Source organism: Lathamus discolor, chromosome 4 (assembly GCF_037157495.1).
Source record: "Lathamus discolor isolate bLatDis1 chromosome 4, bLatDis1.hap1, whole genome shotgun sequence".
In the NCBI taxonomy this organism is placed as follows: Eukaryota; Metazoa; Chordata; class Aves; order Psittaciformes; family Psittacidae; genus Lathamus; species Lathamus discolor.
The window spans coordinates 801,364-823,496 of record NC_088887.1 but is presented as its reverse complement, the minus strand read 5'-3'; the positions used below and the strand labels follow the sequence as shown (position 1 = coordinate 823,496).

General features: G+C 42.0%; 1 long non-coding RNA gene across 1 annotated transcript in view; it reads right to left on the bottom strand.

The window, feature by feature from the left end:
• LOC136012881 (uncharacterized) overlaps positions 1 to 22,133 on the bottom strand; it is a 61,725-nt gene that overhangs the window by 18,737 nt on the left and 20,855 nt on the right. The window contains exons 7-9 of the long non-coding RNA XR_010612035.1: positions 1,421 to 1,583; positions 1,182 to 1,272; positions 33 to 632 (exon numbers count right to left, since the gene is read on the bottom strand). This is a non-coding gene — a long non-coding RNA (uncharacterized LOC136012881). The remainder of the gene's footprint in view (positions 1 to 32; positions 633 to 1,181; positions 1,273 to 1,420; positions 1,584 to 22,133) is intronic.

Here is a 22,133-nt window from a genome sequence, read left to right as displayed (position 1 = left end):
AGATGTTAAACAGCACCAATCCCAATACTGACCTGGATATCCAGCTGTTGATGGCAACTCTTTGAGGGCAACCATTCAGCGAATTTCTTATCCAGCTGCTGGTCAAAACCATGTCTCTCCAGTTTAGATGGGACAGTGCCAAATGCTTTTCACAAGTCCAGTTACATGATGTCAGTTGCTCTTCCTTTACCCACCAAAGCAGTAATACTGAACTCCACCATTTCATGATCACTGCAGCCAAGGCTGCCCTTGAGCTTCACATTCACCTCCAGCCTTTCCTTGTTGGTGAGAACAAGGTCCAGCATTGCACTTCTGGTTGGCTCCTCTGTCACTTGGAGAAGAAAGTTATCATCAACGCATTGCGGAAACATGAATTGCTCCCAGGCCTTCTCTCAAGGCTTTCAAATTAATAATGGATGTATCTGGAGGATAATCAGTGAATGATAAAAACTGAGAGGAGAGAAACATTCACTCCTTGGCTGGGAAGTTTTCAAACTTGTAGAGCCTAGGGGCTATCTTTAGATGTATAAGCAGCTCCTGTTGAATACAAAGAAAATGGTGTGTCTATGCCTGTGAACAGAAGTTGATCCTGGCCTTAGGTGCTTTAGAAGGATGTGTTTTCTTGCCTCTCTCTGAAAAAGAGAGAAAAAAAAAAGGCACTTGATTCCTCTTTCTAAAGTAAAATATAAACATCATAAAGCATGTTAGTACAGACAGTCTTGGTGCTGTTCCCCACCCTCCAGCTTTCCTCTCCCTATCTCCTTGTTACTTAAATAGAAAGTTAGATGTAGTACACAACTTTAAAGTAGCCTTATATGGTAATTTTGCTGCAACAGTAAAAAATGATCAGTTTATCTGTCAGACAGCCAAACAACACTTCTGCAGTAATTTTTGCGCTGACTTCCAATCGCATGAACGTTTGTTCAAAAAGCATGTTTCTGTTACAGTCCTCATCTCAGCTACAATGTCTGAGGTTTACAATGCTCTTTTTGAGGGAAAACCAGGCGGGAGCCATCCCTGATAAAAATAGCAACATGGAGAAAACCCCAGTGAAGGAATTCAAACATAGCTTTGTAGCTTGTCAAGGTTAATATAGGCCCTGACAATTCAGAAGCAGGTGATGCATGCTTTACGCTCTTAGATACAGAAGCAAGGTGAATGAGAATAAAACAGCCACTCACAAAATCCTCACCGAGGTCCATCTGACAGCATCATGCACTCAGCCATGCATGGTGATATAGGGAGATGCAGCCTTCCTCCATCACCTTGGTCCTGCAGATAGGAAGAGGAGGGCAGTGATTCTGCTGTGTGGTGGGAAAGCAATCTAGAGCAAACCAAAGAGCTCCAGCAGGATACAAGTCCATTAAGGGGTGCTTACATAAGGGAGAAAGTTAATTTTTTAAACTCAGACACTGCTCACCTTAATGAAAAGGACACCTTAGCCACAAGACCTTCTTGCCTTCTTCAATCACAGGCATTCCTCTTCGCATGCATGAGGGAAATCAGAGACAGTGGAGCTAAACCACAGACCTTGGTGTGCAGCCCAGCACAGCCAGCTTTTGTTCATGGACTTCATTTTCGCCCTAAAGAAAGGTCACACATCAATTACTGTGTACAGTGCACTTCATTGCGAGATTACTGAACACTATCAATGAGGCTATAATAGAAGTCTATACCACATCAGGAAAATCCAGCAGTTTGACTTAGCTGATGGATGTGTCATCCCTTCCCAATATCCCAAATGCTATTAGAAATGAAAATATCTCTAAGAGCTTCAGACATCTCATCTGTTCTTCTGGGTGAATGTACCATTAAATGTCAGTCTATGGATGTAGCATTTCCTGGGGCGGGGGGAAGTAATAGGCTAAATTGTTCATATCGGAGTGAGACACTCAAATCAGGGCAAAGGCACATGAATAAATGGCTCAACAGTCACAAATGGCTCAACAGTCATAAATGGCTCAATAGTCATAAAGACCAAGCACTCTTGACATTGCAGACTTCCAAAATCTCAGAGGAAGGTCAGCTGTTCAGGGATGCAGCACAACTTGGTATGGGATTGTTGGCAGAAGGATTGAAAACGTCCCTGATTTTCTGTGCTAAGTGTTGGTAAATGGGGTTGCTTTACTGTGTTTCACAATTTGCCTTTCTGCACTGATACCTTCAGATCCCGGTCATCTGAAGATGATCTGGAGAGTCTGTGTGGCAGGGGCTATTGTCAGAAATGAGTTAATGGCACAGAGACTTCTTGTCTGACTGCTCTGTGCAGGGTGGCTGGACTGGGAAGAGCTGCACTGTTTTTGCCTTAAACATGTGTTCCAAATGTAAGGAAAGCACATTGGGACTCCTGGGGCATTTTTAATGACATCAGATGAGATTATTTAACCTCAAGAGGTTAACGTTTAATAATTAGGTTAGAACCTGCTGTTATCGGACTTGTCCATCTTCTAACACCAGAAGAAATTTTAAACATCTGTGGAGGCCACAAACTGGGGGAAAAAAATGGTCATTCCTCAAACACTGGGCAAAAAAATGGATAAGGAAAACATTTCCAAAAGTATCCTGGGTTCATTTACGACTGAAGTGTTTAAAAATGACGGTTAATACCTAAAAATGAATGCCTAGTGAGATTAAAAGATCTACCGTAACTTTTGTAAATGATGCTAGATAAGGGGTTTTAATATCTAAAAGAGTTTTTCATTCTGGTCTCAAGTTCTTTACACATCTTGAACACTTTGGGACTTAAACAGCTAACTCCTTTTTCTCACCTAAATTCCCTCAAGTCTCTGGGGAGGCTTAGCCTTCTATGTAACTAAGGTGCCTTTAAAAATCTGCAGGAATTGCTTTTGCTCTGACACACCTGTTTGAAAGTAAAGGTTATGAATTCATTACACACTGGCATTAAACTAGCAGAAAGGAAACCAGCAGCATGCATGTTTTCTAATAGACAGGAAAATGGTTTGGTAAGAGTGTTTCCACCAGTCTATAGTGTACATGAAGAATAGGCACCGGTAGATGAAGGGTTAAAATAGAAACTGAAGTATAAAAATCACAGAGCAGGACAAGGAAGCGCTTGAAAAATAGACAGAAAAGTAAAGCTTGCAAAACAGCTCAGACCAAATGAAACCAGACCTGCACAACATCTGGTCCTCAGATGGTTTGCTAGCAGCTGAGTGGCAGCATGTCTCATAGGCTGACAGGTAGTCAAGAGGAGGCATGTCTCAGGCTGACTCGGAGGCTCTCCTGCTCTGCTTATCAGCCTGCAGCTGGGGTGCATTGCATGACCATGTTCTCAGACAAGGCAACCCATGAAGAAGAGGCAGGGAGGCTGGGAGGAAGGCTGCAAGGAGGTAGGGAGAGAGGGCTGCAGCAGGAGGGGACACAAAGGTGTAGGGTAAGGGGGCATGGGGATGAGTTGCAGTAGAGAAGGAGGTGTGTAGGTCACAGATGGAAGCATAGGAGAAGGTGTGAGGGTGTAGAGGAGCAGAAAAGTGAGGTCCAAAGCTCTTATGCTGAAGTCTGACCTGTCACTGAGCTGGGGACCCCTGAAGTAAACCATAGGATTATGCCCAGTTGCTTAGACACCCACAGGACAAACAGGACGGGGTGTCCACCCTTCATACAATGCTTGTGCTGAGCTGCACTACCTCCCAGAAAAGGACAGCAGCTGTCTGGGGACAGTCAACAACGCATGGATCAACGGACGTGAGCACAGCCAGCAGCCATGGCAAGGTTAATGGGGTGGCAAACTGCATGATGTGTATGCCAGGAAAGATCAGATTCCCTCAGACGGTGGAGTCATGGTCAGCCATGTGGACCCGATGCACCAGTGCTGAACGCAGCAGCGGCTTCACTGAGACCTCTGAGAGGGGGAGAGCCCAGGCACCCAGCTCCACTTTCCTCAAGCCCATGGAGCTGAGGCAGCTAGCTACCCTTTCTTGAGCACTCCACAGGCCATCAGGATGCAAATTATCACCATTTGTTCTACTTTTCAGCTACCGAGACTGCTGAAAACATTTAAATTTTGAAATGTCACAGCTGTATAAGAAAGAGAAATGCACTGAATTTACTTATTTTTTCTCTCAGTTTCACAGATGTGACTACCTTGAATGGCACTTGCAAAATCTTCAGTGGCCTATGAGAACTGGAGATTGCTGTATTCATGAGTGCCTCATGAAGCCAAAAGACAACAGTCTTACTTTAGACCATGAGGAGAAGAAACAGCAATGTAACTAGGGACTGCTCGATCTAATTTGCCAAGTCACTCTGTTCAGCCTCCCAGCTTTGTGCTGGACTTCTTCCACACTGCCTTGCATTATCTCCCCTTCTTCTAGCCTTGTGAAGATTCCAGTTCTGCACAGACATTCATGTATGTCTGTGAAACTTCCAGCAGTTGCTTTGGTCTGTCAGTGTGATTTAAGCTGTAGTCTTCCTATATTGGGGCTCTGCTGTTGCTAATACTCCCATGCTTAACTACCTCACATAGCAGAGTTCAGCACATGTGCAAGAGTTTGCAAGACTGGCTATTTCCTTGAGAGCACTTATAAAGAGACTTTATATGAGGGCTATAAATATTTGAAAAGTGGCCAAGAACAAGTTTTGAAACTATAGAAGCAACATTGGGGGTGAAATGACAACTTCCACTGTCAAAGGAGCAGCGCTTTATTACAATTTACTGGATTTTTTCCCCTCCCTAGAAATGAATGAAATGTTTGAAGAAAAATATCGTAGGTTCTGCATTTTCCTGACCAAAAAAAAAATAAATAAAATAAAATAATTGTCTTCTTTGTTTCAGGCACTGAAAGACCCAAAGTATACCAGAATAATAGAAGAGTTTTAGCTATGCTTGAGCGTAATCTGGAAGTATTATGCTTGTGGCTTAAAAGATCATTCTTTTAAAATGCTTCTGTTTCAGCCAGCGTATAAAAATATCAGGAAAATCAGAATGATCCTGGCAAAGCAGCTTTGTGACGCCTTCTCCATTAAGGTTACTTATTCGAAATCATGCAGAAATTGATTCAACAGAGAACATGCTCCAAGTCATACAATGTCTTTTCTTGCCTAGATGCGACAAATTACAACATCTGACAAAAACTGCATAAAAGAAACTCACAAAAGATATTGTAGGAAGGAATTATTCCCAGAAAAAACCATATGTAAATGACAGGAGAAGGGCAAACAAAGTGTCTATCATTATAAAAAGGGGAGGAAGACAAATTACTGGAAGAAAGCAGCCAACAAACGAGCTGTAAATACATGGAAGAAAACAAAAAGATGAGCCAACAGCCAGTTACCATTTGTTAGAGACGAGCCATGTCAACTCATTCATTTCAGGAAGATGATAGCACAGTGGGAAAGTATACACATCATATAACTTCATTTTAACAAAGGTTTGGGGTTGGTTTTTTCTTTGTGGTGTATCACAGAAAGACCACATGAGCAAGCTAGGGGATCACAGAACGGATGAAACACCGGGGAGTTACAAAGCTGTTTGGAAAGCTGTATTTTTATGTGATGTGGGTGGTTTGTGGACAAGTTATGTGGTGATTCTGGAGTTCTGCTTGTGTTTGTTCATGATCCAGCGATACTTCATGTTTTCATTAATGACTGTGTGAAAATTTGGAGACGATATCCAAACTAAGTGGAACTGCAAGCATGTCAGAGACAGGGTATGGATGGGTGCTAGAACTGGAGTAATAAAAGGACTGTCATTTAGCAAGACAAGTGGAAGGTACACAGGCAGGGATCATCAACACAAATAAACTCAGGCTGAAAAATAACTGTTTAGGTAGCATTCCTATAGAACAGATCTTGGATATTAGTGAATTAGAAGGTTAACAAAAGCCAGTAATTTCATGTTGATTTGGAAAAGGCAAATGCTGCATAAGAAGGTTTAAGTAGGAATAAGTGAAATAGACTTTGACATTTGTCCGATTTTGGGTAGAACACCTCAAGAAATGTAGGAATCAATAGAAAAGAATCCACAGAGTTCATGAATATAGAAAAACACAATCACTGGCAGCAGATTGAATGAGTTCTGACTGTAGCAGAAATCAAATGTATGGCTGGCTCTCCAAAGCCCACAGTAAGGCAGAGAAGCAGTGACAGGCTTACATTATGACTAGAAATGTTCAGCTAATTACCTTTAATTAGAAAACCTGGTAAAACTGAGAACACTGAAGTGACAAAATAGATTTCATGATGATAACTTCTGTTGGAGGTCTTTACAGACAGATCAGACAACACTTGAGATGGAAGAGATAAATACCACTGATCTTTCCTCCAGGACAGCTCCTCCAGGGCTTTAAGCAATCTGTGCTAGTAGGACCCCCACTACGGGGTGGGTTGGAACTAGACCATCTTTAAGGTCTCTTCCAACCCAGACCATTCGGTGATTCTATGATTCTATGGTTCTATGATTTGATGACAAAGAGTGGATTTCTTGAGGGGATGTATAGGTAATTCTATTGATTTCTTCTCTAAAGTGCTTTTATAAAGCTTCCATGAAGAGTTGAGTTTGAAATTGTTACTGACTGTTTACTTCTGGAAGAGCTCTCAAAACGTCCATTTAGGACCTGGATCTCATTTTTAACTGGGAGTGTGAAGTGAAAGGTTCCCTCATGTACCAAGAACTCCAGATAAAGCCACAGGATCTGGGTGAACTTGCAAGATCAGGTCAACTGGCTTTGCTAATACTCACCAGAAACTGCTGTCTTTGTAAGAGCTTTTGTTGGAACTGGACATAAACAGATCTGTTACCTCGCTCAGTCCAAAATTATGACCTTGGCTGAAATGATGTTTGCTTGAATCCATTACTGGAAAAGTATACTCCAAGAAAAACTGCATGCAGCACTGGCCTGAAGGCAGGGAAAGAGCCAATATCAGGGTAACTTTCTTATTCTGGAAGTTCTGTCCAAAAATGAGAGCTTTCAATCACGGAGATAAAATATTAAAACCCAAGAAATACTCAGACAAATACTCAGCAAAGCTGTATCAGGAAGAGCTTTTTATGGAATAAATTCAGTACCAGCCTTGATATATTGTGATTTAGTGACATGTCTCCCTATGCTGAAGCATGGCTACAAGTGCCAGTCCTGAAGGATGGTCCCCTGCAGCTGTTTTGACTTGTGAAGAGTATAGACATTTCACTGATGTTTTCTAGTCTGGTCTGCCTAATGCTTAAATCAGGTAGAGAATTGATATGGTGATGAAAGTCGTCTCGGTGCAGATAGTCTGCATGATGCTTAAGTTTCCATTTGAAACCCGTTTTGAGGTCTGAGATGTTCCCAGAATGCATTGCAGGCTTTACACTGACCATATGTTTACCCCTAATAATTACAAAAGTTAGTCACTTCTGTTTAAGTTGACCACAACATATATTAAAGCTAAGTTGTTAATTCAGGTTTTATGCTTCTCCTTTTCTCCCCTCTTTTACAGCAAGCTTGCTGAGGGTCCTGTGGCTATGGTTTGTACCATGCACCAGGAAAGAGGAAAGATGGGCTGGTAATTGGAAGGGTGTAACACAAGAACTGCTCTGGTCCCTTCCTTTCCTATTGCAGCTTGAACTCCTCCTGACATGGTACTGGGACCTGTACTTGGCGAGGCACTTCTGTTTATACTCTTCCCTTGGTTAGTTGGTCTCCCCAGCACTTATGCTGCTGCCTGTTTCACCTGCTGATGGTTCTGCCTGAGTTTCTTATTAAGCAAAGGTAGGTACAGAGCATCAGCATACAGCAACATGCCTATGGATGCATGAGCCATGCCAAAACTTCAGCTAACACCATTCTCATCTATCTCAACCATCACCAAAGATGAAGCATTGCCCTACTTTGCACCCAAATCTAAAAGCAGGTGGCTGATACTTAAGGAACATTGCCAGCATGGATATCTCCTTGTAGAGTTTTATTGTCAAGGAAGCTGTGATTAAGCTACATTTATATAGCTACTTTGCACATATGTTGCTATTCCTTGCTGACAGTCAAATTTTGAATTCCTACAAAGAGGGGAGACCCTCACACCACCACAGGAAAGCACACCATCAAATGACAAGCTGTGAGTGTGCCTATTCCACTCTGTCTTCTTTATGTTGTTCTCAGTTCTCTGCATGCTGCCTGTGGTTTTCCCCTTTATACCTAGGAACAAGTATTAGAGTAAGCCACAAAGCTGGTAAGTCTTATGTGGATAAGTGGCACAGTCAAAACCAAAGATACTACCTGGGGGAGCTGGAGGACTCTCGTATGGGACTGAAAGAGCAGGTTGTCTGCTGCTAAGGATCTTTAAAGCAGCTTTAGTTGCTTTAAAAAGACGGCTGGACTGTTATCACCTGCTGTGCTCACATTCTTCCCATCACTGTTGATATAACTTAGCTTGGAATCTGAGTCTCTAATAAAACATTTGAGTGTTTTATTTTGCGTTTTATTTTGTTGTGTTTTTTAATGCACATCAAAGTCATTCATAATTCCCAGAATTTTCTACACTGAACTGTTTGCTTAAGCAAAGACTCTAGTGATGGTGTGAATTATTTATAGTGTCTACTTTTAAGTTGGGGCCAACATTAATTTGGCTGGGTCACTGGCACTGTGGATTTAATTGCCATGTAAATAGCTATGGAGCCTGTGTCTTTAATTAGTGTGCTAAATTCTACACAATTTATGAATAAAATATACTAATTTTGACATTTAAAAACAGTTATTTTATTAATGAAGAATTTATCAGTGTTATACCAATTCCCTTGCCTTTTGTTAATTATATGCCTCTCGTGCATTTTCTGATACGTTAATTTTGTTTGGTATAAATATTTGTCCTAATTAAGATGAATGCATTGTCAATGTTGACTCATTCTTTTCCCCCCAATAGATAGCTTAAATGTGACTTAATTTTTTGATCTTATGGTTCTTACTGATTAAAAGAACCATGTAGCTCCATCTTCCTTTAAGTCTTCTTCAGCAAGGTCTACAATTTCACCAAAGAATGGCCTTGCTTTCTGTACGAGGTATGCATGCCATGTTGAAAGGGATATAGATAGGGATAGAGTTTAGCTAGCTGTGTTTCTCACAAGAAGGAATAAAGAGCAAAGTTTTGCTAACAGCACTGTCCCTTCTGTGACCTTGTGCTGCTAGACCTGTAATTCACACATGATGCCTGCAGATATGGAATGAGAGGCATGATCAGAAGCAGGCTGTGGTACCAGAGTGCTTCTAGGTCAGTGGAAAAGCTGTGAACTTATGTAGGAATAGCTATGACCCTCTGAAAAGCAAGGGCTTTTTTAATCTCACATTCCTAGCTAGGGTAATTCTGACTCCCTTTTCCTCTCAAAGAATAGGAGAGCAAACAACCTAATAAAATTGACATACAGCCATGAGTCCCTTTTGACACACAGCTTGCTTGTTTTTGCTTGTACATGAGCTGATAAGGTGCCAAGACCACCAGGGCGGTACAGGGGATGTACTGATTGGGGAAGGAGAGAGCAGGGGAGGCAGGTGTGACACGTTCAGAGAAGGCAACAGCAAGTCCTCTGTGAAATGGGAGGAGTAGGAATGGCAGCTAATAGTTGTATTAAGAATCAGCATCGTTTTCAAAACCAGGGAGTCCCCTGATTTTAACAGGCATCGACACCGCGGTTTGAAGTGAGAGCTGATAAGGGAGGCCAGGCCTTTAGGAGCTCAGATCGAATGCTGAAGATAAAACTTGCTAATGAGTCAGGAGAACACGTGTACATGGATATATGTAGGTCTGCATTTGCATACAGCTTCACTGACACACAGTCCATTTTGGCATGGGTAATTGCATACAAATATTACACCTTGGATCACCTCTTTAAATGTGAACTTTCTCATCTTTACAGACTGCACTACTGTCCAGGCTATGCAAAAATATTTTTTCAGTTCCTACATGTTTTTTTCCCCACAGATGTGCTGTAAGTAAACTTCAGTGGTCAGGTTTGTATATCTACTGAGATAAGATTATATGTCAAAGAACAGATGGAGCATCTGGGCCTGCACATAGATGCAGATCCTGCCTGCTGTAAGTCACCTAGGAACACAGAAAACCTCTTCTGACTCTTGAGGTCTTTAGGATATGGATTACTTTCCTTTGCAGACAAATTTCAGGTCATCAGGCTTATTTCAGTTGCAGTTAAAACTAGGATTTGAACACAGATTTAAAAGTAATCCGAGAGTAATCCACTGAGCTCCTTGTTGAGCCATATCCACCTGCTTCTACTATTTGAATTTTGCCGTTTTTGGCCTGTGACTACATTCACATTTTCCTTTCGCTTACTTTCATTGCTTATTTTTGTACTATGCTGTTAATACAGCATTTTTTGAGGTGCAAATGCTTGCAGGTTTCCTCTGAAATTATTTGATCCTATACATTTGTGGAGTGCTTTAACATCATCTGCAACTTTTGTAACATGCACTGCAGACAACATTGTGATTTGTTCAGACATTATATTTGTTTGTGGATGGAAGCCATCTTACTGCTTTCACATCACAGATCTGCACTCAATTGTTTAACGCCTGGGTCAGGAACATGTAGGATTAGATACGTTTCCTAAATGTTTTGAGGAAGCTTTTCTCAAAAGAAGCTATGCTGCAGCATTCACACTTTTCAGGTACTGATCTCAATGCTCACTGTCACTGAACAGCAGGACTTAGAAGACTTCAGCCAGGAGGCGACTTGATTTGTCAATCAAGTCACTTGGTTAACTTTTGTCTTTGCTTCTTTTCAGCTCCTCCATTTTATTATATTTGAAAATTAAAACAAAATCTGCCAACATAAAATTTGTTTGTATGTTTCCCCATGTACCAAGATTTGTATATCCGCATACAGTCACCACTCCTTCTACACTGAAATCAGTTCTGTTTTGGTGTCACTACAGTCTAAGTGAGGGATCCTACAGCAGTTTCAACACAATAAAGACTGATTGAAGTGTCAATGATTTCAACTGTTTTGTACTACAAAGTTAAACACTGTCTATTCTACTTAAGCAAAACAATCCCAAGAAAAGAGATCAAAGATGTGAGGTCCTTAGTGAAGCTTACTGCTAATAGGAAAAGAACCTTCTTACATGGCTGTGCTTCTCTTTCATTTATTTATTTTTGAGAAGTGATTTATATCCTCATACAGACAAAATTTCTTTACAACACTGGATTCTGTTCCCCAGGTGTTCCTGCAATTGGTCATGAGACTTAATTTATGAGGACAGAGAGGAACACAGGTACGCAAGAAGGATGCTCTAGGAAATTATAAGAACCCACATTATAGGAAGTCCATTAGCTTTCACTTTTTAAATAATTAAACAGCACACTCATTCACCTTATCTGAAGAAGCAAAACAGAGCTTTTGCAAAGGGCGGCCTCTTTCATTTGAGAAAATATGATGCTTCTGCAGAATGCAGTTTGAAATATGCAGCAGAAATTCTGGAGAACACAGAAATCAATCAAATTTCATTAGAAATGCATATTAAAAACTAGAACTTTTCATTACACAGACAGTCAATATTTATGCAAGTCAACATGAAGTGATAACTCCACAGTTATTTGTAGATCAACATCATTCATCAGTTGTGCTCATCAGATATTTTGCAATACAACAAATTTCTTTAAGGGGAAAATGTTGTTCCTTGAAAGCAAAACGCTTACAGAAATAGCCCAGTTTCACTGAGCTGATGAGCGGTTTGAAAGCCAATTATCTCAGGGCTGTGCCCAATCATACTGATTCAGCCAAAGCTTTTAGGAACTGTGCTTCTTGGCTTTGTGGAAGGCATTCTGGAAGCCTTGAAACTTCAGTTACATCTCGGCTTTCCACGTCAGTTATTCTCTTTACTTTGTGTCTGGGGCTTTCCAGACTGTTCTTTAATCTTTCAGGATGGTCAAGGTAACAACACAAGAACAGCTGATTATTTAGTTTCATACTCAATAATTCCAAGTTGAGATATGTGAGTATTTTAATTTGAATTTCAAAATAAGAACAAACCTTTTGTTACCTTAGAACTTTCTACAGCATCAGGAATTCAGAATTTTGAGCTGCTCTAACAACAGTAATTTAGAGTTGGGGTTTTGTTCTTGTTTTCTGGGACTGCTTATAAAGTATTTGAAATGCCCTTAGTTGTGCTGATTAGTCTGAAAATTCAGACCAAACCCACAAGGTTTAGAGCATTTTTAGATGTTCTTCACTAGGCTTCTGTTTGCATTTTTTAATTATCCAGTAAGCAGGCAGAAATACCAGGATATGATTTAGCTGCCTGTACTGACTCAAAAATATTAGTAAGTGGTGACTAATCAAAAGCACGAATGCACAGATTGGTATTTCTTTGCATAAATTATTGTCAAATACGTATTATTCTAGTGGATTATGAGATATAAATTACCAGAAATTGGGTAATTTCCTGCCTGGGTAACTAATGGAGGCTACTAATTTGGCTGGCTCTAGGAAAATTGATCAGCTACAAATACTAATCTTTATGCACAGGACTACACATTCTCAGCATTTAAAGATAACAGGAGACTCCACTACAGGCAAGTACTTCCCAAGTCTTAAATACACAAGACTGAACAGTCAGGCAGATACCTGATGGGTTTGTTTCCCTTTCTCAAGTATGAATGACTGCCAGAGGTAATGTACAAAACTAAACGGGCAATAACTGCCTCTGTTACTGCTAGCAAGAAGTTAATGAAAAAGATACATAGCAAACAACATCAGTAATGATCAGTTGTAATCAACTGTACAGGTCTCAAACGTCAGCTCTATTGGGTGTTCTTGAGAGCCCTTTGCTGACAACCAAGACCAGTAGAGCACTCCTGTTACACCCATCTTCGGTGTTCAACACAAAGAATGAACTGCAAAGCACTTATGGTTGGTACTCAGTTTCTTGTGTCAGAAACCACAAGTGTGTGGTGAGACCATGTGCTGAAGAATTCTGCTGGCTCAACTCCTATTAGTCAAGAAGATCTCCCTATTCTACCTGCTAAACAGCTTCACCAGCCCCTTACTATTTTTCATTGCTGCGTTATGCACTGCTTTTCATTTTGACAGTGTACTTCACAGCTGTGACCAAAGCTTGAGTACCCAGTCCCTAATAACTTAAGACACAAAAAATGAGGTGCATGAAAGCACAGACTTTTTGATCTTTTCCTGGTAATGATAATTCCTTTATTTAAGTGGTTTAATCAAGACGAAAATAATGTCTTAAAAGTGCTAGTACCAGGAGACTTTTAAGATGGCAATATCTAGGAAGTCTCTGAAGATAAATATAGCTGCAGAATGACCTGTCAATAGTTGTCTGTCATCTGTTTCCGTTTATGGCTCAACCCACATGTGGGAAAGGTCCTGATGTTTCAGTGTGCTGTTGGAGACCCCCTGAAATCCCCACTGATGGAGCCCAGTTTTGGAAAGCTACCAGCTTTCTGAAAATCAGTCCCCTCGAAGGTATTGTTAGACTGCAAAACCTGTGGCCTCCAAAATCCCTTATCAGATATCTGCACTACTTAAGGCCTACAAACAGTCTTCAGACTGCATTCATTAAAAGCCATTGTGTTGCAAAGACTGGACAAATAAAGAAGCCAGTTTATACTAGTTTACAACTTTGTTTCTCATTGGTGCACTGAGATGTAGAGGGCGGAGAAGCTAGCTATGCAGTTAGCAATCTGTGACTATGGCACATTATTACTCGTCTCTAAAAATACAACTCAATAGCAGAACAATTTAGATACTTTGGTTAACAGGGAAAAATAAAGTTCTATAATCAGAGGTCAAAATATAACTGGTCAGATTTTCACAGGTCTCTGAGCCTTAGATTTTCATAGGTTTCTGAGGCTTCATCTCTGCCTCATTTAAAGAATTCTGCAGTTTCGCAGGGCTTGGTGTGACTGCTCATATGCATAAAATTAAGCATGTCCTGAAAATGAGCTGGGACAAGGTTTCTCTACCTTACGTATTTTGCTCAGAATAGACACCCAGAGAGACCTGCAAATGTGCAGAAGCAGGCTTCAGTGATAATTTCCATAAATCTGTCTTTTCTCATTGGATTCTGTGGGAAAGAACAGTAAGAAATGCACACAGGATGAACGGTTGTGAGGCACTGCAAGGTGTCCTTACAATGCCTTGTGTTTCCCCTGGAGCACAAATTGGAGAAGCCCAGGATCTCCAGCATGGGTGGGCAGTCCTCACCACTTCTGGCAGGTTTCATTCTGCCACCTCTTGCAGGCCTGAATGAAACACAGACCCCATCTCCAATTGTGGCCAAAGGTACCGCTTTCTATTCTGCTACATCTGCAGTTGCATGCTGCATCTGCATCTTACACAGGCACTTTCTTTTATTACAGTTTTATTACAGTTTTATTGCACTTCCTCACTGAAAAGAAAGACAAACCTACGTGAAACTTAAAGCCTGTTTTACCTGGATCCCAGACCATGACGCTTAGAAGACAAAGTCGGCTAGATATCTTCAAACATCAACAACTGTGACCTTTTTTGTGGCCTCTGAGGGAAACTGGTACGTAGAAAAGCTTTAAAGGCAATTGTAAGAGGTGTATGAAGAACCACATACAATATGTGTAACTTTTTTCCTATAAATGAGTAGGACAGAACCTCTTCAAGGACTACATCTTTCAATTCCAGTTTCATTGCTAACAAAGATTATAGAGAACGAATTCTGACAAAGACTTGCAAGGTCTCCTTTCTTTAATAACAATTAAAAAATCATATGAAAGCCTTCTCTACACAATACATCCAAAGGAAACCCTGAAAACTCTCTGCTACAGGAGTACATCCATAGGAAGTAAAAACATGTCAGTTAGAAACCACCACCACAATGGGAAAGCAGTACGAATACCTATGCTTTTAGGTAATAATTAGAAGACTTTATTTCTATCAACAGGGTTATGTATGTGAGGCAAATACTGATTGGTGGTGCCAGCGGATCACTTACTTTCATAACAAGGTACAGAATGCAAATGCTTTCTGGAAAACCGTAATTGATTCAGTACTTGGTTATGTGCATATTGATATCTTGGCTGCATGAGTAATCTCAAGACTAAGTACAATACAGAAAGTTATTTTTTATCACAACCCCCCCAAACAGATTACCTCATTATCACATATATTTTGAGTCTCAAACCTGAACTGTGCTATCCAAAATGTCTGTCAGGACTTGAAACAAGCAGCAGATGCTCCTGGAGGCTCTAGGACAGTCTGAGAGCCTAGCAGGGTGGGAAGATGTGTAGCACGTTTCCCTCCACTGCTCTCCCCTTCCTTTCAGTTCCCTTGGGAGCAGGTGGCACTGGGCAGATCTGGCATTATCTGAGCACAGGCATCAATTCTGACAGATGTAAGGACATATTGCAGAGGGGGAAGCAATTTGTATGCAGTTGCACTTACCAACTACAGTGCTCAGGCTAGAGGCAGTGATGCTTTTTTTGCTGGACTTCTTTTCATGAAAGAGCTGTGGATTGACTAACACAGTCATACCTCCTTGGAGACCAGAGAGAAAGCTAGGCCTAAGCCCTCAAAGCTGTGACCTGGAGATCAGGCTGAGCTCTGAACCTTGCTTGGTCGGCAGTTGTTTGTCTGGGGTCTGCCCCCATACCATTAAATTCCTGTAAGTGCCAAACCAAAGTCCTGAAGTGGTCTTGCAAGGCAAGTTCAGCGTGAGGTATGAACTTGGTAGCTCAAGATTATGCCTGATTTTTAAAGCAGTAGTCCTGAAGAGAAAATGCAATTCCTGAGGCCATCATTGTGAAAAGCAGAAAGATGCTCACTCCAGGTTCAGAGTACAAATCAATTAGGAGACCCTTAAAATCAAGTGTTTGAACTGAAACAGCCAAAACCTCTTTATACTCTGCTCTCAAAAGCAATCTCCCACCTAATGCCTTCCACTGTAGCGTTGCTGTTCACAGCAATCAGTATTCTGGGGCACAGACTCTTTCTTAATGCAAAGCCTTACTTAGACTTCTCGTAGTAGGCTGCATTCTAATGAGGACAGTTTGCAACCTTTACTGTCAGTGAGAAGTCCCAGGGTAGCTCTCCCTCATTCCTGCTTGGTGGGGTGCACTGCACATGGCACCCTCTAACTGGGGAAAAAAAATCAAATGATACTTCATCAATGTGCAGTTAAACCAAGTTAACACAATGGCTGCTTTGTGTTTCATGTGAAGCTAGCATTCCTCAGGGATCTTTTCTGCTGGCCTTTATCAGAGATTCAGTATAGTCAACTTCGCTGTACTTCAGACCCTGGACATTGAGAAGCTGAAGCAGCACATGCGTATTTACACAGCACACAGTGACACACGGTAGCAGTTAGATGTGTAGTAGTTGCATAAAGCTCAGCACGGTCTTTTAAGAGATGTTCCTGTTGCTGCTTAGGTTATGGAATCACTGAGATGCTACCGGGGAGATCAGGGTGCCCCAATTCAGTCACAGTAGAAACATCTCTCTGAGGAGAGCAAAATGCCCAGTACCCTCTGCAAGGCAACACACGATGTCAAGAAAGAGCTGGGAACAAAACCTAATTCTTTTTGGGAACCTTTCTGATGTAGCCAAAGGAATATACTGTGAATGCCCACAGTGCTATGAACATTAATACACTGCTGAGTACACACTCTTTGACAAAAGCTGGTCAGGAAATAGTTAATATTTTCAAAGAAAATTATTGCAATAAGTTGGTGTCATCTCAGAATTTAACCTGTTCATTTATTTTGACCTAAGAAATGCTGAAGATTGAGGCTATATGGATGGGAAATGTAACTTAGTAAGCACCAGGGAGAGGAATCCTGCATTAGGTTCAGCTCCTTTCTCAACTATGTTTGATTGGGTCCCCTAGTTTAAGGCTTGTTACTTGATTTGGAAGCCTGCTATGTCTCAGAAGACTTAAACATATAACTTGTAGCTTATTTCATGGTTTAAAAGCTTTTACTTCACCTTATGCACAAAGAAATGCTTTTCCTATCTTTGTCAAAGCAATCCACACAGCTCTCCCATGGAGTTTTGAAAGCATCTTCTGGGTACAGCAGCACAGTATTTCTTCTGTGAGAGCAACTTGCTCTGCCATTATGTTGTCTGCAGGTAAGCAGCTGTATTGTTTTACTGTGTTGATCTTGGAAGGAGCTGGAAAGCTCATAAACTGGAAAGCAATTGGTTTCCAGCTGAAGATTTACTTCTTCCTAGCCCAGTGTGCTCTCCAAGGGAGTCTCTGTGGGATTTTGCTAAAGAGGAAAAGGAAGATGCAGTTGTGTTCAGAGCTGGGGCAAACGCAGTATTACTCCAAATGAAGGGTTATATTCTGTTCTGTTTCTTACCTGTTCCTTCTCAGTGTGCTCACTTAGATCATGAGCACACCTCATCCTGTGTCTGCATCAGCTGCCCACAACTCCCACTGCCCAGTTCCACATTTCTCTCACTGCAGGGAGCCTGCACATTTACTGTGGGCACACAGATACGTCAAAGGCAAACACAGGCAGCTTCTGTAAAGCAGGTGATGAACACATACTGGACAGAAGAAAAACTTTCTGCAGAGGGGCAGAGAGAGAACCACGTAGCTGGTGCTCACAGATCCGACATCCCAGGCGCTTTCTCCTAGAGGCACCACCACCTCAGTCTATACTCAAGACTCCCCAGTAACATTCATAAATGGGAAGAAGCATGGGAGACAAAGGCCACAGACTGCAAGAGAAAGAAAGGTGGGGGGAACAAAGCCTAGCTCCAAGAAACAGTGCAGAGCTGCCCTGCAAATGGAGCTGGCTTGTGTGCAAGCTGCTCATAGCTTGCAAATACTGATGGAAGTGAAATGTGCGGAGTTCACTGGGGTTTTCTATTGAGCTCCATGCAGTTACAGAGGCGTTCCTCCTTAAATTTAAGGGAGTTAATTAGAATAATATATGTGCCACTTCAGTGTGATGCCTGATGATCACGCTGTTGGAGAAATGAAAGAAAAGCTTGCTCGAGAGAAAATGCCATTATCTACCCAAAGCAAATAGAAATCTGGAACCTGGTGTATACTATTTCAGAGATGTTACAATTGTCAGTCACATAGCGCATGGATCTGATCCACATACAGTGCACACAGTCAGCTGTTCAGCATGTTGCCCTGTTGCTAAGTATGAAGCCAGAAAATAAGTAGGCAGGTCACTTCCAGCCTCATTAACACAGTGGGAGGGGAGAGGTCTGAAAAATAAGGCTGCAGAAAGAGCCACGAAGGCTTGTTGGAAGCTAAACAATACTCAAGACCCAGCTATGGTTCCCTTCCTTTACCTTATTTCTTTTTGTCTTTTTCTCAATGGCTTATTTTCAGTTGTTCCTAACTGCTGGTGATTGCTGCAGCTCCGACCCGTTAAGAATCCCAAAGCAGAGAAACAATTTTCTCATTTACTCAAGCTACAGGAGGTTTTTGTTGGATCAGTCCTGGAAAAGTAGGAATTATCTCAGAGTGACAGCCTTTTCAGCTATTGTAAAAACTTACTTGTATGAAAGCGGGTGTGCTGAGGGTTCAGATGGGGCAGGACAATAAGCTGGAGCACTCCCAGCACTCAACCAATGCTATCTTGCTTTTGTCATAGCTTGATTTCATACCAGCCTTGAAGCCACCGCTTCTCTGAGGAGCAGTGTCCCAGGAGACATTCTTCAAGGACTGTCATAAAACCACCATCCTTAGGCTGCACTGAAGTGTGGATAAATGTGGTTACGTGAGGGTGGGGGTTTTGGGGTACTTTTGCCTCTCTCTAGCACTTTCATTTTTAAAAGCTGCTTTAACAGAGGGTTAAATATGTGGAAGGAAAGGCAGTAAAAATGTTGGATAAAAGAATAAAGCGATAAAATGTTCATGAAAAATTAAAAGCATCTCCGTTTTGTTCAGAATCTGCCCTGGATTCTTCGTTCCTAAAGGTTCATCTGTAGCCCTTTTTGTTTTATTGGCTTGGGGGCAGAGGCCTCTGTTGCCTTGATTTTTTGTTTTTTAATTAAAAAAGAATGGAGTTCTGCTCCTCTCTTTTATTTCCATTACGACTTCTAAATTAGACAAACTGTGTTGGAAAACAAAGGCTTTTCAGCAGCCTTCCCCATTCACTCTGCAAAACTTCCATAGTGTGATATGGCACAGGTATAGCCGTGAGGAACAAGAGAGCAGGTATATAGTTGCTTGCCTGGAGATGCATCAAGAAAACACAGAATACAAAGTCCTTGCAAAAAAGCCACTTGCAGAATCCAGATTCAAGGCATGGGTTAGAAGACAGAGGTAGCTTAAAATACAGTAGCAGGTCACGCTCAGATAGTCCCTTCAGATGTATAGATAACCTCCTTACTGTGCAGTGATGCTCGCTGGTCTGACAGACCTCTTTGGTAGCAGTTTGAGCAAGTCTCTTCCCACCCATCTGTCTCCAAACAAACCTTCTGAATTGACAGGCAGTCATTTCTCAATAATATTTCAATATGAAACGTTACTGGCAAGGAAGCTTTGGTCAGACAGAACCCAATTCTCTTTTTCTCGAGGCACCTCATATAATGCTAGCTCCATGCCAGATGCCGACTCTGCCTAGGGAGCAGAGGACAGGGCTCTCCCTGACAACCAGTGCTCGTGCCTCCCTGTTGGCTGTGAATGGTGGTGGGCCAGGCTGCCGGTAAGGGTGATGCTCACTGCCCTGTCTCAGTCAGGGACTGCATGCTGGTGTTGGGCTGGTGCTGAGGTGAGAGGCCAGGGTGTGGAGCCATGTCAGGGACACATGTCCTTGGGTCCCTGATGGGGTCATGCTGAGGCATGTCAGCTTGATGTGAGCTGCACGGGTCCCTGCTGCTAGCAGGGCCTGGCACATCCCCCTGCTTGTAGCCTGGCACTGCAATCGTGCTGCAGGCAAGTACCAAACTGTGGATCTATGGCTGCCTTCTGGCACCCCCCAGAAAAGCAAGGAGTTGGTGGGGGACTGGGAGCCACTGAAGGCTACAAGAGCAAGAAAGGTTTCCATATCAGAGCACAAAACATGATAGTCATTGTGAGGTATCACTCCACTGACAGCAAAAGGAAGGGCAGACTTTTAATTTATTAAGAAAATTTAGGGAGTAATTGAAAGAATTTAGTCCTTGGGCTTAGAAGCTGTGGTGCATATGGCTCCATTAAAATTAAATGCTAATAAAGACACTAAAATATCTACAGGCCTGATAAGCAAAGTACTTTGAACAGTTCTTCAGATTTCCCCATGAAGAACTGGAGGGTGTCTTACAAACAACTCTGAAGACAGAGGAGTAGCTGTGTCTTCCTTGTACGTGCCTTGGAGGCTCAGTTGCAAGTACCCATCAGGGTGCCAGTTAGTGCTGGTCACTGCTCTTGGGGTGCACAAGGTAAGGACCTTTGTCCAGGGCACCCTACCCACCCAAAGACAAACTGTCCTTCCCTCATCTCTGCCCAGCTCGGCCATTCCCTCCTCTGGGGCAATGCTGGCAGCAGGATCTGCTGCCTTTCTTGCTCACATGTCTGAGGGACCTTCACTTCCCCTGGCACAATGCTACCTCACCACAAGGCTAGGTAAAAACAGCATGCCAGGAGGTGAACACAGCAAAACCTCGGCCTTCCTGTGCTGCAGCCTCTTTTGATTCTTCATTTTCCTCTCCTGCATTGTTGCAATGACAGCCTGTCACTTGTGGGTTTGGTTTGGTTTTGGTAGGGAGAGGTTTCAGAAAAGGTTTTTCACTGAAGTTTCTAGTGAGAAAAATGCCACTATTTCTCAATACTGAATCTGTATTCACAGGAAGCAGAATGGTTCTGTGACAACTTCAAACAAATCTTCCTTAAAACACTGACAAAACAGTTTATTTTTAAATGTGGGAGCATTTTTATCAAGGAAAGTGGAAGCAGCACGGAAATTCCCTGAGAAATGATGTTCCCTTCCTTTGAACAGATTTTAGTTGCTCCTGGGAGAGTAAAATTCATTTCAGACAAGTGCTGTCCTTCAACAGATGACCCACTGAGGGGCTGGTACAGCACCTAGCATAATGAGATACTATTCTCCAATTGGGAACTTTAGACGCCTGTGGGAAGTACATAACAATAACGCGGCTGATGTAACTGTTAATAAACCCAGGAATACTAGTTTGGCAATATTCACTCATCACCCAACCAAGTAGACTTACAACCTTTGTCCCCTGTAATCAGTCCCCATGTTTCTGTCAGTGGGACCTGTCCAAGGGGGTCTGAAAACCCCTCTCCTCTCAGCAATCTGATCTTTATTTACAGCTGTTGGTGTGAATCAGGTGTTGGTGTTTGGGTGAATTACAGCACGTTTGACCAACTCAAACTGTTGCTGTATATGAGACATCGTTAAGCTCTGAAAATTAACAGGTGTAAGTAGGCTTTTTTCAGTGATATCCAGTGATAGGACAAGGGGCAATGGGTGTAAACTGGAACATAGGAAGTTCCACGTTAACATCAGGAAGAACTTCTTTACTGTAAGAGTGACAGAGCACTGGAACAGGTTGCCCAGGGGGGTTGTGGAGTCTCCTACACTGGAGATATTCAAGGCCCGCCTGGACAAGTTCCTGTGTGATGTACTGTAGGTTACCCTGCTCTTGCAGGGGGGTTGGACTAGATGATCTTTTTAGGTCCCTTCCAACCCTTGGGATTCTGTGATTCTGTACTCTTTACTTCAATCAAGTCTCAGCTATGCTAATAGGTTAAAGAACTTTAAATGGCCCTAAGACCACATGACAGCTTTCATTTGGTGTGCAGCTCTCACTGTGTGCTGAAGCAACTTCGAGGTCAGCTATATGAAATAAATGCTAGCATAAAGACAGGGTTAAGCTCCGTAAACAGTTCCCCGAACCGGGAAGCACGTAACCAGCAGATAACTCAGGTATGCTTAAACTTTTTATAGATGTTATTTCTTTCATCTTCTGGGCTTTGGAGCGGGCTTTAGAAATGAAACTCTTCACTGTAGAGATCACAATGACATATGTGAGGTCCTCGTCAGAAAAAAGGGTTTTCTGAGCTGGGGTCTGAGATTGAGCTTGCTTGAATCAGGGCTTAGATAGTTTCTATTGCTCGCTAATGCATGTGCAAGCATATTGTTCTTTACAAATTTTTGCCCCTTTCTTCAGAATATATTATTTCTGAGGGACAGTTGAATTAAGTTTCTTTGGTTTTTTTTCTCTTTTCC